This window comes from Ursus maritimus, unplaced genomic scaffold (assembly GCF_017311325.1).
Source record: "Ursus maritimus isolate PB19 unplaced genomic scaffold, ASM1731132v1 scaffold_7, whole genome shotgun sequence".
Classification (NCBI taxonomy): Eukaryota; Metazoa; Chordata; class Mammalia; order Carnivora; family Ursidae; genus Ursus; species Ursus maritimus.
In genome coordinates, this window is record NW_024426885.1 from 60,704,734 (window position 1) to 60,718,308 (window position 13,575).

The 13,575-nt window shown below is 35.0% G+C and overlaps 1 protein-coding gene and 1 pseudogene across 4 annotated transcripts in view; one reads left to right on the forward strand and one right to left on the reverse strand.

Annotated features, from left to right (window-relative positions):
- The window catches only part of JMJD1C (jumonji domain containing 1C), a 321,235-nt gene that overhangs the window by 169,945 nt on the left and 137,715 nt on the right, over positions 1 to 13,575 (forward strand). The window lies entirely within an intron of this gene.
- Positions 2,896 to 9,170, reverse strand: LOC103667977 (annotated as a pseudogene).

Consider the following 13,575-nt stretch of genomic DNA (forward strand, 5'->3'; position numbering starts at 1 on the left):
TGGGATTTATTCCCAGAATGCAAGGATGGTTTAATATTTGTAAATCAACATGATACAGCACAGGGATAATACCATATAATCATCTCAATAGGTGTAGTAAAAACATTTGACAAAGTATAACATCCACTCAACAAAGTAGATTTAGAGGGAACATACCTCAATATGATAAAGACTATATATGAAAAACATATAGCTAACATCATACTTATTGGGAAAAAAATGGGACCTTTTCTCCTAAGGTCAAGAACAAGAAAAGGATGTCCACTCTCCCCACTTTTATTCAACACAGTACTGGAAATCCTAGCCACAGCAACCAGACAAGAAAAACGAACTAAAGGCATCCAAATTGGTAAGGAAGAAGTCAAACTTTCACGATTTACGGGTGATATGATACTATATAGCAAACCCTAAAGACCCACCAAAAAAAACTACTAGAACTAATAAATGAATTCAGTAAGATCGCAGCATACAAAATCAATGTACAGAAATGCATTGAATTTCTGTACAATAGTAATGAAGCAGCAGAAAGAGAAATTAAGAAAACAATCCCATTTACAATTGCACCAATAATAAAATACCCAGGAATAAATTTAACCAAAGAGGTGAAAGACCTGTACTCTGGAAACTATAACTGGTGAAAGAAATTGAAGACCACACAAACAAATGGCAAGACATTCCATTCATGGATTGGAAAAACAAATATTGTTAAAATGTCCATATTACCCAAAGCAACCTACAGATTTAATGCAATCCTTATCAAAATACCAACAGCATTTTTTTCAGAAAGTAGAACAAACTATCTTAAAATTTATATGGAACCACAGAGACCCAAATAGCCAAAGCAGTCTTGAAAAAGAAAAAACAAAGCTGCAGTATCACAATTCCAGACTTCAAAGCTGTAGTAATCAAAACAGTATGGTATTGGCACACAGAGAGATCAGTGGGACAGAACAGATATAAACCCAAACCTACATGGTCAATTAATTTTCAACAAAGGAGGCAAGACAGTCTCTTTAACAAATGGTGTTGGGAAAACAGGACAGCTACATGCAAAAGAATGAAACTGGACTGCTTTCTTACACCACACACAAAAATAAACTCAGAATGGATTAAGGATCTAAATGTGAGACCTGAAACCGTAAAAATCCAGAAGAGAGCACAGGCAGTAATTCTTCTGACATTGGCCATAACATTTTTCTAGATAGGTCTCCTGAGGCAAGGGAAACAAAAGGAAAAATAAACTATTGGGACTGCATCAAAATAAAAAGCTTCTGCACAGGAAAGGATACAACTAACAAAATTAAAAGATAACCTGAATGGGAGAAAATTTTTGCCAATGACATATTCAGTAAGGGTTTGTATCTAAAATATGTAAAGAACTTACACAACTCAACACCCAAAAATCAAATCCAATTAAGAAATGGGCAGAAGACATAAACAGACATTTCCCCAAAGAAGACATACAAGATGGCACATGAAAAGATTTGCTCAGCATCACTCATCCTCAGGGAAATGTAAATCCAAACAATGAGTTATTTCACGCTGTTCAGAGTGGCTAAAATCAAAAACACAAGAAACAACAAGTGTTGGTGAGGATGTGGAGAAAAAGGAACCCTTGTGCCCTGTTGGTAGGAATACAAACTGGAATAGTCCTGTAAAAAACAGTATGTAGGTCCCTCAAAAAATTAAAAATAGACATACCATATGATTCAGTAATTCCACTACTGGGTATTTACTCAAAACTGGAAAAAATATATGCCCCCCTATGTTAATTGCAGCATTTTTTACCATGGTCAAATTATGGAAATAGCCCAAGTTGCATCGATAGATGAATGGATAAAGAATTGGTAGGAGTGCCTGGATGGCTCAGTTGGTTAAGCTTCTGACTCTTGATCTCAGCTCAGGTCTTGATCAGGTCCTGAGTTCAAGCCCCCGTGTTGTGCTCCACACTGGGTGGAGAGCCTACTTAAAAAACATAAATAAATAAAAATTTAAAAAGAAGTGATCTATATACCCAACGGAATATTATTCAGGTATAAGAAGAATGAAATTTTGCTATTTGCATCTACATGGATGGATCTAGAGAGTATAATGCCAGTCAGAGAAAGTCAGTCAGAGAAAGACAAATACCATATGATTTCACTCATATATAGAATTTAAGAAACAGAAGAGAGAACAAAACGGAGAAATCAAGAAACAGACTTTTAACTATAGAGAAAAAACATGGTTACCCAGAGGGAAGTTAGGTAGCGAGATGGATGAAAATAAGTGAATGGGATTAAGAATTCACTTATGTTGAGCACCGAGTAATGCATAGAACTATTGAATTGCTATATTGTACACCTGAAACTAATAAAACATTGTATGTTAACAATACTGGAATTTTAAAAAATACTTTTATTTTCTAATAGATGCAGTTAATTAAATATATTAAATTTTTACTTTTGTATCCAACAACCTTACAAAATTTTCTTGACTTTTCAACACAGAGGATATATCATCTGCAAATAATGAGTTATTTTTTAATTTCTTAAATTATTTTTGAATTGATTTTTCCTGTTTTTTCTCACTTGGACTGCCATTTAATGTTGAATAGATTGATTGCGGGCCGGCTTCTTTGTTATCATTAAAGTTGGTCTTTGCTGTAGATGTTCTTAATCAAGTTCAGGAAATTCTCTTGTTTTGCCTGATTCTTTTTATCATGCTTAGGTGCTGAGTTGAAATACTGCATTTATTGACTATATTTTTCCCTGTATAAAAAAATTAATATATAATATTGCTTTCCTCCCACAAATTTATTAATTTTTTAAAGGAATTGATTTTGAGAAGAAAAAACAGGGCAGAAAGGTATGGAATAGGAAATAAATACAAATGCAAGCTATTTTGCTAATTTTTTTATAACTACAACAAATTAGTAGAGAGAATGACCTATACAAAGCAATACAGAAATGGTTCAAAGACTGAGGTGTTCCTTTAGCTTAAGGCTGAAGATTTCAGTGTCTAGTATTGGGAGTTTAGGGCGTAGTCCTTGTTTTTGGATGGATCACTGGGTGCAGATCAGTCCATGCTTTTAACCAGTTTTAAACAGAAAAATGACTATTTGGCCCCGGTTGAAGTAGGTGAAGTTTGGTTTCATGGGTGAGGTAACTACCAAAGTTCCTCCCCACAATGCAGTGTCAGGTGGAGTTGAACTTCTTGTCACACTGTTTCTTAATATGGGCCACAGTGTCCTTCTCTATATTATATTTCTCCAGTGTTTCAGGAGTACACTCCACTGAGTCCTGTTTTATCTCCTCCAGCATATTGGCATTTTTTATCACGGCCTTTCAGTTTCCTTGTGAACCTGGGACTGAAGTACTGCCTACTTTCACTTGGGGGATGGCTTGGCAATGCCCAGACTATGAGGCCCCCTGTTGCTATGAAAGCTGTGGTTCATCTCACTATTGTATTATATTGAGTGACATTTATAAAATTTTCTAAGAGTAAGCATCCCTTGATTTCGTGGGTTAACCCAAATTAGTTCTAATGAATTATCTTTTTTTATATTGCTGGCCGTAGATTGCCGATAGCTTTTTTCAGAAATTACTGCATCTGTAGTCCTGAGTGACATTGGCCTGCAATTTCCTCTACATTGTTTGTTTGCTTTTGGTCTGAAGTTTATGCAAGACTTATAAGATGAGCTATGAAATACTCTCCCTTTTTATTATGGAAGATATTTTAAAGATTGAAATTAAAAGTTTCTTCGTAGTAGAACTTAACTGTAAAGCTCTTTCAGCCTTTAGGCTGAAAGTGATTCCAGAGAAAAGCATGTAAGTACAGGAAAGAATGAAGAGTGCTAGAGGATTTTAGGTAAATATAAAGATATTTTATAAAATAATAAAATTTACGTAAATAAAAATATAAAATGTAGGTATAGTTTAAAGTATTGACTTTAAGAAACTCTTTACTGTGGTCTGTAGATTTTAAATCATAAAAGTAAAACATATGACAATAATATCACAATAGCTGATAGAGTGGGTTAATGGAATTAAACTGCTGTAAGTTGCATTATTTTTAAAATTATTAATTAAACTGTGCTAATTATGGTAGTTAATACTAATTCAGGAATTCTTTAATAATATGTTAAGGTAATCACTAAAATAATTATTAAAATTGTATAACTTGAAATTGAATAAAGAAGGCATGTAATGTAATGAGCACTGGGTATTATATACAGCTGATGAATTACTGAACTCTACCTCTGAAACTAATAATACATTGTATATGTTAATCGAAAAAAAAGAAAGTGAATAATGTAAGGAAAAAATGGAATAATAAAACATTTGATTAATCCAAGATGCATTTAAAAATAAATAAACAGAGCAGATGGGACAAATAGATAAGTCATCAGAGGATCAACCTAAACCCATTTGTACTAGTCATTGTATTACATTGAAATGGACTAAGCAATTCAGGTAAAACCCAGTGATAGGCAGACTAAATAAAAAACAAAGCCCAACTGTATGCTCTTTATAAGCGCCGTACTTAAAATATAAAAGAGGTTGAAAATAATACAGTGGAAAAAGGTAAATTATACGAAGACTTCACTAAAAGAAAGTCAATTCAATAAGAAGATATGACAACTCTAAATTTATACTTTCATTAAGATTAGCTTCTAAGTTGTTAATGCAGAGACTGAAAAAACTAAAAGAATATAGATAAAAATCCATAATCACTTTAACATATTTGTTCCATAAAGTGATGGTACAAGTCTAGAAAAGAGTAAGAATATTGTTATTGAAGAACATTAATCAACTTGACCTAGTTAACACATACAGGACATTCTCCACCCTAACCCCCCAAATGTGGAGTATACATTATTGTACTTAGGGAACTAGTTCATATACTGGACCATAAAATAAATCTCACAAATTATCTCACAAATCTCAAGGAATTGTATTTATGTGCATAAATTCTGTGGCCACAGTGAATTATACTAGAAACCAGTAGTAGAGAGATTACTAGAAAATCCCCCAAATACTTTGAAAGTAAGCAACATATTATATATATATATTAAGGATTTTATTTATTTACTTGTCAGAGAAAGAGAAAGCGCAGCCAGGGGGAAAGGCAGGCAGAGGGAGAAGCAGGCTCCCTGCTGAGCAAGTAGCACAATGCAGGACTCCATCCGAGGACCCTGGGATCATGACCCGAACTGAAGGCAAATGCTTAACAGACTGAACCACCCAGGCATCCCAATAAGCAACATGTTTTTAAATAATCTGTGGTTCAGAGCAGAAATTGCTATTTACATTAGAAAATATTTTGAAGTAAATGAAATGAAAATGTATTTCACAACTGGTGGTAAACAGTTAAACCAATGGTTAGAGGGAAATTTATAGCACTTAATGTATATATTGGGAAGGAAGGTTGAAAATCTATTTCTATTTCAAGATGTTAGAGAACAGACAGCAAATTAATAAACCTATTAATTGTAGAATGAAGGATAGGAGCATGTTGGCGGCACAAGTTGGTTAAGCATCAAGTCTTGGTTTTGGCTCAGGTTGTGATCTCATGGTCATGAGCTCAAGCCCCATGTCGGGCTCCATGCCCTGTACAGAATCTGCTTAAGACTTATCTCTGTGTCTCCCTCTGCCCCTTCCTCCCCCGTACCCCTGGGCTCTCTTTCTCTCTCTCAAATAAATAAATCTTAAAAAAAAAAAAAAAGAATGAAGAATATGATAAAAATAGAAGTAAGTATGGGGTGCCTGGGTGGCTCAGCTGTTAAGCGTCTGCCTTCTGCTCAGGTCATGATCCCAGGGTCCTGGGATCAAGCCCCGCATCGGACTCCCTGCTCAGCGAGAATCCTGCTTCTCCCTCTCCCACTCCCCCTGCTGGTGTTCCCTCTCTCACTGTGTCTCTCTCTGTCCAATAAATAAATAAAATCTTAAAAAAAAAATAGAAGTAAGTAAAATAGGAGGGCAGCTGATTGGTCAGTTGGTAGAGCATGCAACTCTTGAGCATGAGGTCATGAGTTCAAGCTCCACACTGGGCATAGAACCTACTTAAAGAAAAAATTTTTTTTTAATTTACTTAAAAAAAATAGAAGTAAGTAAAATAGGAAACAAACGTATGAAGGTAAAAAATCAAATGCCAAAAATTGGTTATTTCTGCAGATATTACAGATATTAAAAAGTTACTAGCAAACTATTTTGTACAACTTAATGTCAATATATTTGAAATTTTTAGTGAAATGGGCAAATTTCTTAAAAATCAGATGTGAACAAAATATACACAATATGAAATAGAAAATTTCTTTTTTCTTTTCTTTTTTTTTTTAAGGCTCTTTGTGCAATGTGAGGGTTGAACTCACAAATCTGAGATCAAGAGTCACATGCTCTACTAAGCCAGCCAGGAGCCCCTGAGATAGAAAATTCCAATAATCTTTTATCTATGGAGAAATGTAGTCCGCAAACCTTTCCTGACTATACGGCTGAATTTTCCTACATATTTAAGAAGAAATATCAGAAACACTTTTAAAGAATAGAAAAACAGGAAAAATCTTTTCTAGCTCATTTTATGAGCCAGCATAACATTGATAACAAAACCTGAATAGCATATTACAGGAAAGGAAAATTGCAGACTAATATATAGCATTGCACATGGAATGCAAAAACCATCAAAAGTGCATTACGTAGTAGTGTCCAGTGATATATTAAAAAATATATAATGCAAGATAAACAGATGGGTTTATGTCAGAAATTCAAAGCCTGTTTAACATTTGAAAAGATAATGTGTAATTCATTAACAGAAGAAAGAAAAAAGCTATGTAATAGAAGAAGAAAAATGTTTTCATAAAATTCAATATCTGTTTCTGATATTTTTTAATTGAGAAACAAAGAATAAAGGGAACTTTATTGTGATAAAGGATATCTACACTAAGTCTTCAGCTGTTAACATATTTAATAGTGAAGTAGTGAATGTTTTTTCACTGACATTTGGGAATGAGACAAGAATGTCCAGTGTCATTATTTGTTTTCAGCAGTTATTGTGTTACTCTACAAGCTGTTCAGAAGGTATGTGATATGTTCAAATTTACAGTGTTAATGTGAGTAGCACAGTTAGAGATAAAACCAAGATCTAATTCTCATTGTTCTTCATGTGATTTTTAGGTCTGCTGTTACATAAAGTGAGTTGATATTGTGTAGTATGGTGGGTACTGCCAAGTTTATGAACATTAATAGAAAAACGGCTTCTTGGGGTGCCTGGGTGGCTCAGTCGTTAAGCGTCTGCCTTCAGCTCAGGGCATGATCCCGGGGTTCTGGGATTGAGCCCCACGTCAGGCTCTTCCACTGGGAGCCTGCTTCTTTCTCTCCCACTCCCCCTGCTTGTGTTCCCTCTCTCACTGGCTGTCTCTCTCTCTCTCAAGTAAATAAATAAAATCTTAAAAAAAAACAAAACAAAAACAGCTTCTTATAAAATTATAACTTTACATTTTGTATTGAATTTATATTGAATTTTTAAAGAAGCCGTTATGCATGTTCATTAGTAAACTTTGTTTTATCATTATTTCAAAGATTACAAGCGTTTTTAAATTATAAAATTTACTTTAACGTGAAATGGTTAAAAGTAGAGTTATACAATATTTGTCTTAAAAGGGACCAGAAAAAGTTTAAATTCAAATACCTCTTTAGACAAATGAGGAAACTATCCTATTGTATTTCCTGTGCAGTCCTCTGCCTTGTAATTTTTCTCATATAAGAAAGAAAGTTATCATAGGTGTAGGATAATTATTCTTAGGGATTTTGGAAGAGGCAGAGAGGGTGCCAAAGTCACAATAGTTAAATATGGCCAGAGGCACCTTTCTTTTAGGAACATTAATGTGGGTGGTTCTCTTAGTTCTCTTGTTTATCAATTTTAAGAACTAATTTAAAGCTCCTGTACAAATTAGGATATATACATTCTAGATTTATAGGACTTTTTCTTTCTGTTTCACTTTTTTCCGTTGGAGACTGAAATGTGTTTCCACCAAGCTGTCTCCAGAAAGTAGAGAGGTTACTCTCCCCCTACCCTTCAAAATAAACCAGGATAACAGAAGTGATGATACTTTGAATATAGAGAGCCTGAGGGAGAGCTGTAAAATGAGTCACAGAGGAGTTAACAGCACCACTGCTTGGTGTACTGTTCAGACAGGCTTTAAAGCATAATGTGGGACTCTTGGCCCAACTTCCAAGAGGAAGGAGTTAAGAATAGAGGGATCAAGGTGGTAGCAGAGGACGGGTACTAATTAGCTGTCCTTTCCCATCATTCCAGCTGGTTGCAAAAAAGACAGATCTTTCCATTTAACCATTACATCTTGTAACTATAACTATTTTTTAGACAAATGGAGACAACAATGGTATTTTCCTATGCTGAAGTAGAAAAATATAGTAGAGAAAAAAGAGTTCATCTCTATCAAATAAGAGGGAATTAGAAATATGCTGGATAGGGGCGCCTGGGTGGCACAGCGGTTAAGCATCTGCCTTCGGCTCAGGGCGTGATCCCGGTGTTATGGGATCGAGCCCCACATCAGGCTCCTCCGCTATGAGCCTGCTTCTTCCTCTCCCACTCCCCCTGCTTGTGTTCCCTCTCTCGCTGGCTGTCTCTATCTCTGTCGAATAAATAAATAAAATCTTTAAAAAAAAAAAAAAAAAAAGAAATATGCTGGATAAATTTCATAATGTATTTACTTTAGTGGTTTTAAATAGCAAGCAGAACTTTAGGCATCCAAATTTAATTCTCCCCAGTGTAATAAATAGGTACCTCTTCATTATAGATCTTCTTACCATGTTCTTTGTTAAAACAGTGAAACCAACTAAGACAATTTCAAGCAGAAAAAGGACTTGAACAAAGGACTTTGGAACACAGGATCCCAGCAAAATCTGAGAACTATGCTTGGAGGCTATGCAGGAGCCAATACTGATGCAAAATCAAATCACAAAAGTGGTTCCATGTTGGACAAAGTCACTATAGCAATACCATTGATGCTTATAGTAGCCATACATCTTGGTTTTTCTTGGTAATAATTAATAGTTCATTTCACTCTCAGAAGTGTCCCAGTTTGGACAATAAATTACGTGCTCACCATTCTGATGTTGGAACATTACTACCTCTGGAAAGCACATAAAGATGCTCCTACTTCCAACACTCATGCCGACATCGAGTTTACCTGCCCTTTGCTTCTTCCCACAGGCAGGTGGGCTGGCTTGCTTTCCCTCCCTTCTTTTGTTCGTTCATTTGTTCATTCATTCATTCATTCATTCATTCATTCATTCACTTTATATTTTAAGTAATCTCTACACCTAACGGTAGCTGGAACCTACAACCTTGAGATCAAGAGTTGCATGCTTTATCAGCTGAGCCAGCCAGGTGCCTCTCCCTCCCCAGCCCCAGGCTTTAGATTCAAATTCTGAGATAAATTTGTCTGAATGATAGCACTTAGCTACTAAGGAGTCTGGGAATGTATCTCATTTTCCAGTTTCTATAGGTAAGAGACTGCCTGAAAAGGTAGGGGTTTCCCCAAACATAAGAAAGAGTTTCATACCGGGGATGTACTGTATGGTGACTAACATAATATAATAAAAAATCATTAAAAAAAAAAAAGAAAGAGTTTCATAAGCTGGGCAGTCAAAAAATGCAGATATTGAGTGTATTATGCTTCAACGATTGTCCCATTTTGCTCCTTTCCTTGTGGTGTATTCAGTGCTGTCCTCTTCCTTTTGGGCTGGATAGACCTATTAAGCAGTTATTAAAGTGAGTTATGTATCTGCTCAAAGAGAATGTTATTGAAAGTGTAAACTAGTTTTTTTGTTGTTGTTGTTGTTTTTTTTCCCCTGTAAGCAAGGAAACTCCACTGGGTTGAAGGAAATAATATTTGCCATTCTCCCATCGTCATTATGTGAAAAAATAACTTGTCCCACTACAGAAGATAATTGATCTTAATAAAAAGCTGAAAAGTTGAAAGATTATTTGTTCAAATTTTTAAAGTTTGTGGAGTTCATGTAGCATGTGTAGTCAACCCTTAAGCATCTCTAAAACTGTGTCATTACATCTGGGTCTATCTTGGCGATACATATTTAAATTTTATTTGAATAACCTTTAGAAAAAGTTCAGATCATATTTAGATCTGTTCTAAAGAGCTCCAGATAAGCTTTTTAGAAATAGTATTTCTGTTCATTTCTTTTGGTTTTGATTTTTTTTTTTTTTTTGGATAGAAAGAACACTTGGGTTATTTGTTAAACAACATGGATTTTATAAATCTTACGAGTTTATGTATCTTTTAACCTCTTTCAGTTTTACTTGTCCCAGTTTCATTGGAAGTTGTTATGATTAAGTAAAATAATGTGCAGGTTTTTTTTAGGTTATCAAATACTTTTTAAATGTGAAGCGTTTCCTTATTGTAGTAATAAGACCTGTAGAATGTCACTAAGTATACTTTCTGTCTGGGAGAACAGGGTAGATGTCCCTGGCCCACCTGCTGACTGTTCCTCACATATCTAGAAAGAATGAGGGAATCCACATAAGGATGCCTCAAGAACAGGATTGCCACTATAAGGGGATTACTATAAAGAACGATGGTGGGAACACCTGGATGGCACACTAGGTAGAGTATATGACTCTTGATCTCTGGTTGTAAATTCAAGCCCCACGTTGGCTGTAGAGCTTACTTTAAAAAAGAAAAAAAATGGATTTTCTATTGACTTTACAAAACATCTTTATAGGATTTGAAAACTGAGGGGTTAGGGTCTAATGCAGTGGACACTAATTGGGAATTAGTTCTTCCAAGTTCCTCTTTATTTTCATTCTTCTGTTGTGGGGTTTTTCTCGTACAGGGTTCTCAAGGTCTCCTGTACAGGATTTATGTAAAACCAAGGAGTCATGGTAGCACCTTGATGACAACATTGAAACACATTGTGCTGAGAACCTTTATGATATTTGTCTTTTGTATTCTAATCATTATCATTCAGATTGAGTTTCTCATTCTTCTTTTTTCTTTATTTGTGCTCTAGATTTTATTAAATATCCCAGGAGGTAACTCTAGGGATAAAGATGTGGAAGTCAATGGAAAATTAACAAATGTATGATTAGGATTGAAATCTGGGTGTGTAGTTTTGAAAAGAACATTGCTTTACCTTGTTTTTTTTTAGCATATTACACAGGATTTAGCCCTTAATTCTTTTTTTTTTTTTTGAAGATTTTATTTATTCATTTGACAGAGAGAGCACAAGCAGTGGAGAAAGTCAGAGAGGGAGAAGCAGACTCCCCACTGAGCCAGGAGCCCAACGTGGGGCTCAGTCCCAGGTCCCAGAGATCATGATCTGAGCCAAATTAACCATCTGAACCACCCAGGTGCCCCTAGTCCATGACTTTTTATCTCCTTATTTCATAGAAATATGAAGGAACATAAAGAAAACTTAACAAAAACCTTGGAAGTTGTTTCCAGCTTTCTCAAGACTCATTTCCCAGTTTCAGAGGCACATTCTTCCAAAGTTTACTTTCTTTCAGATTTCTTTCTCACATAAATGCCTTTTGCTTCCTTCCCCTAGCAGAACATAAAGTTGCTCTTTCCTCCATTTTTCTTTTCTGGAAAGAACACCAGTTCAGAACTTGAAAATTCCTAGGTGAAGTTTGAAATGTAAGCAAAGTAAACATTACTGAGATTAAAAAATTTTAGAGGCATATGTGCAATACCATAATATCTTACCCTATCTTAAAAATGAAGTTGGGAACGCCTGGGTGGATCAGTCAGTTAAGCGTGCGCCTTCGACTCAGGTCATGATCCCAGGGTCCTGGGATCGAGTCCCACATCGGGCTCCCTGCTCAGCTGAGACCCTGCTTCTCCCTCTACCTGCCGCTCCCCATGCTTGTGCTCTCTCTCTCTCTGACAAATAAATATTTAAAATCTTAAGAAAAAAAAAAAAAGTTGAAAGGCATTACATAGTAACCTGCTAACATAGTAGTTAACATAAGTAACATAGTTAACGTAAACCCAGATGCCTAGATCTTATACCACTCTTATATGGTTAATAAAGACGTTAAGATAGTTTATATATTTCTATCCAATAAGGATTTTTTAAAACAATTATAATGGTTCAATTTCCGTATCACAATGAAAATGCCATGTTTTAAAAGAAATTGTATTTGGAATTAAGTTTCCTTTTAAATGAATATTAAATGGGATATTTAGCTTTATACAGTATTTATACAGAAAGAAAGGCCTTTCTTTCCTGCATTTCATTGCTCCCACTACTAGATAATCATTTTTGGATAGGCATCCAGTTGGTTGTCTTATAAATTTTGTTATCAAGGTTGAAGCCAATAGTCTGATAGCAACATTTAGAGGCACTTTGTCGGACTGCTGTGCTGACCTTATCCTCTGTGAGGTAGTGTCTCCATTTTTCTGGGTCAGTTCGTTTTTGTAAAGGACTAGAATTCCTTAGCCTAGGGAACAAGATTTAAAAACAAGAGAAACCACAATTTTAAAAAAGATCTTGGATTGTACACTTAGCATATATAATTATAGATTATAATAACCTGTGTTACTTACTATTTTAATGCAAAAAAACCATAAAATTGATAGTTTGATTTATTAAAGCCAAATTAGATTTTTCCCCCTAAATCTAAAAAGAGTAAAGTCTCAGTTTTTTTAAAGAAACTTGTTTGAACACAAATTTATATTCAAAAGGATTAGCAAAGACCATGTTGTATTTCTCCTTTATTAAAACTTTTGATGCCAATAAATCAAATTTAATGGTACTGAGAAAGTGGTATAGGCTACAGTATAATGCAATGTACGTATTACCTCTTCGTGGGTCAGCATCTAATGAATTCTGTGACAGTAGTCTTTTATCAGGACAGTCTCTGAAAGTTATTTAAGAGTGCTGTGAATCACTTAGGTTACTTCCTTTGCTTTTTATCAGTATACAAAGTAGTCTCTGATTTTAACATTTTATTTTTTTAACTAAAAAAATTTCTTGAGAAATGGCTTTGTGATTTCATTTTGATATTTGGCTTTAGAAAACGTCTATCTTTATAAATTAATTTTGCCGAGGGATGCCTGGCTGGCTCAGTCAGAGCGTGCAACTCTTGATCTTGGGGTTGTAAGTTCAAGCCCCACATTGGGGGTAGAGATTACTTATAAAAAAGCTTTTTTTAAAAAAAGAAGGGGGGGAGAGGGAAAGAGTCTCCATCAGACTCCAGACTGAGCGTGGATCCTGATGTGGGGCTTGATCTCACAACCCTGAGATCATGACCTGAGCCCAGATCAAGAGTTGGACGTTTAATCAACTGAGCCATCCAGATGCCCCCCGATCTTCAAAAAGATTTTTTTTTTGCAGAAAAATACTATACTTAAATATCTAAAATTCAGTTGAGAAATGACATCAAGGTGAAGTGACCTTTATATACTTCATTTTCAAGGACTGAAAAGTCTTAAGACAAATTAGTGCTCAAATGAAAAGATTGTCAAGAGGCATTTCCTCATTTTTATAGCAGAATACTTGTGTCCTTTCTTTTTTAAGATTTTATTTATTTATTTATTTATTTATTTATTTATTT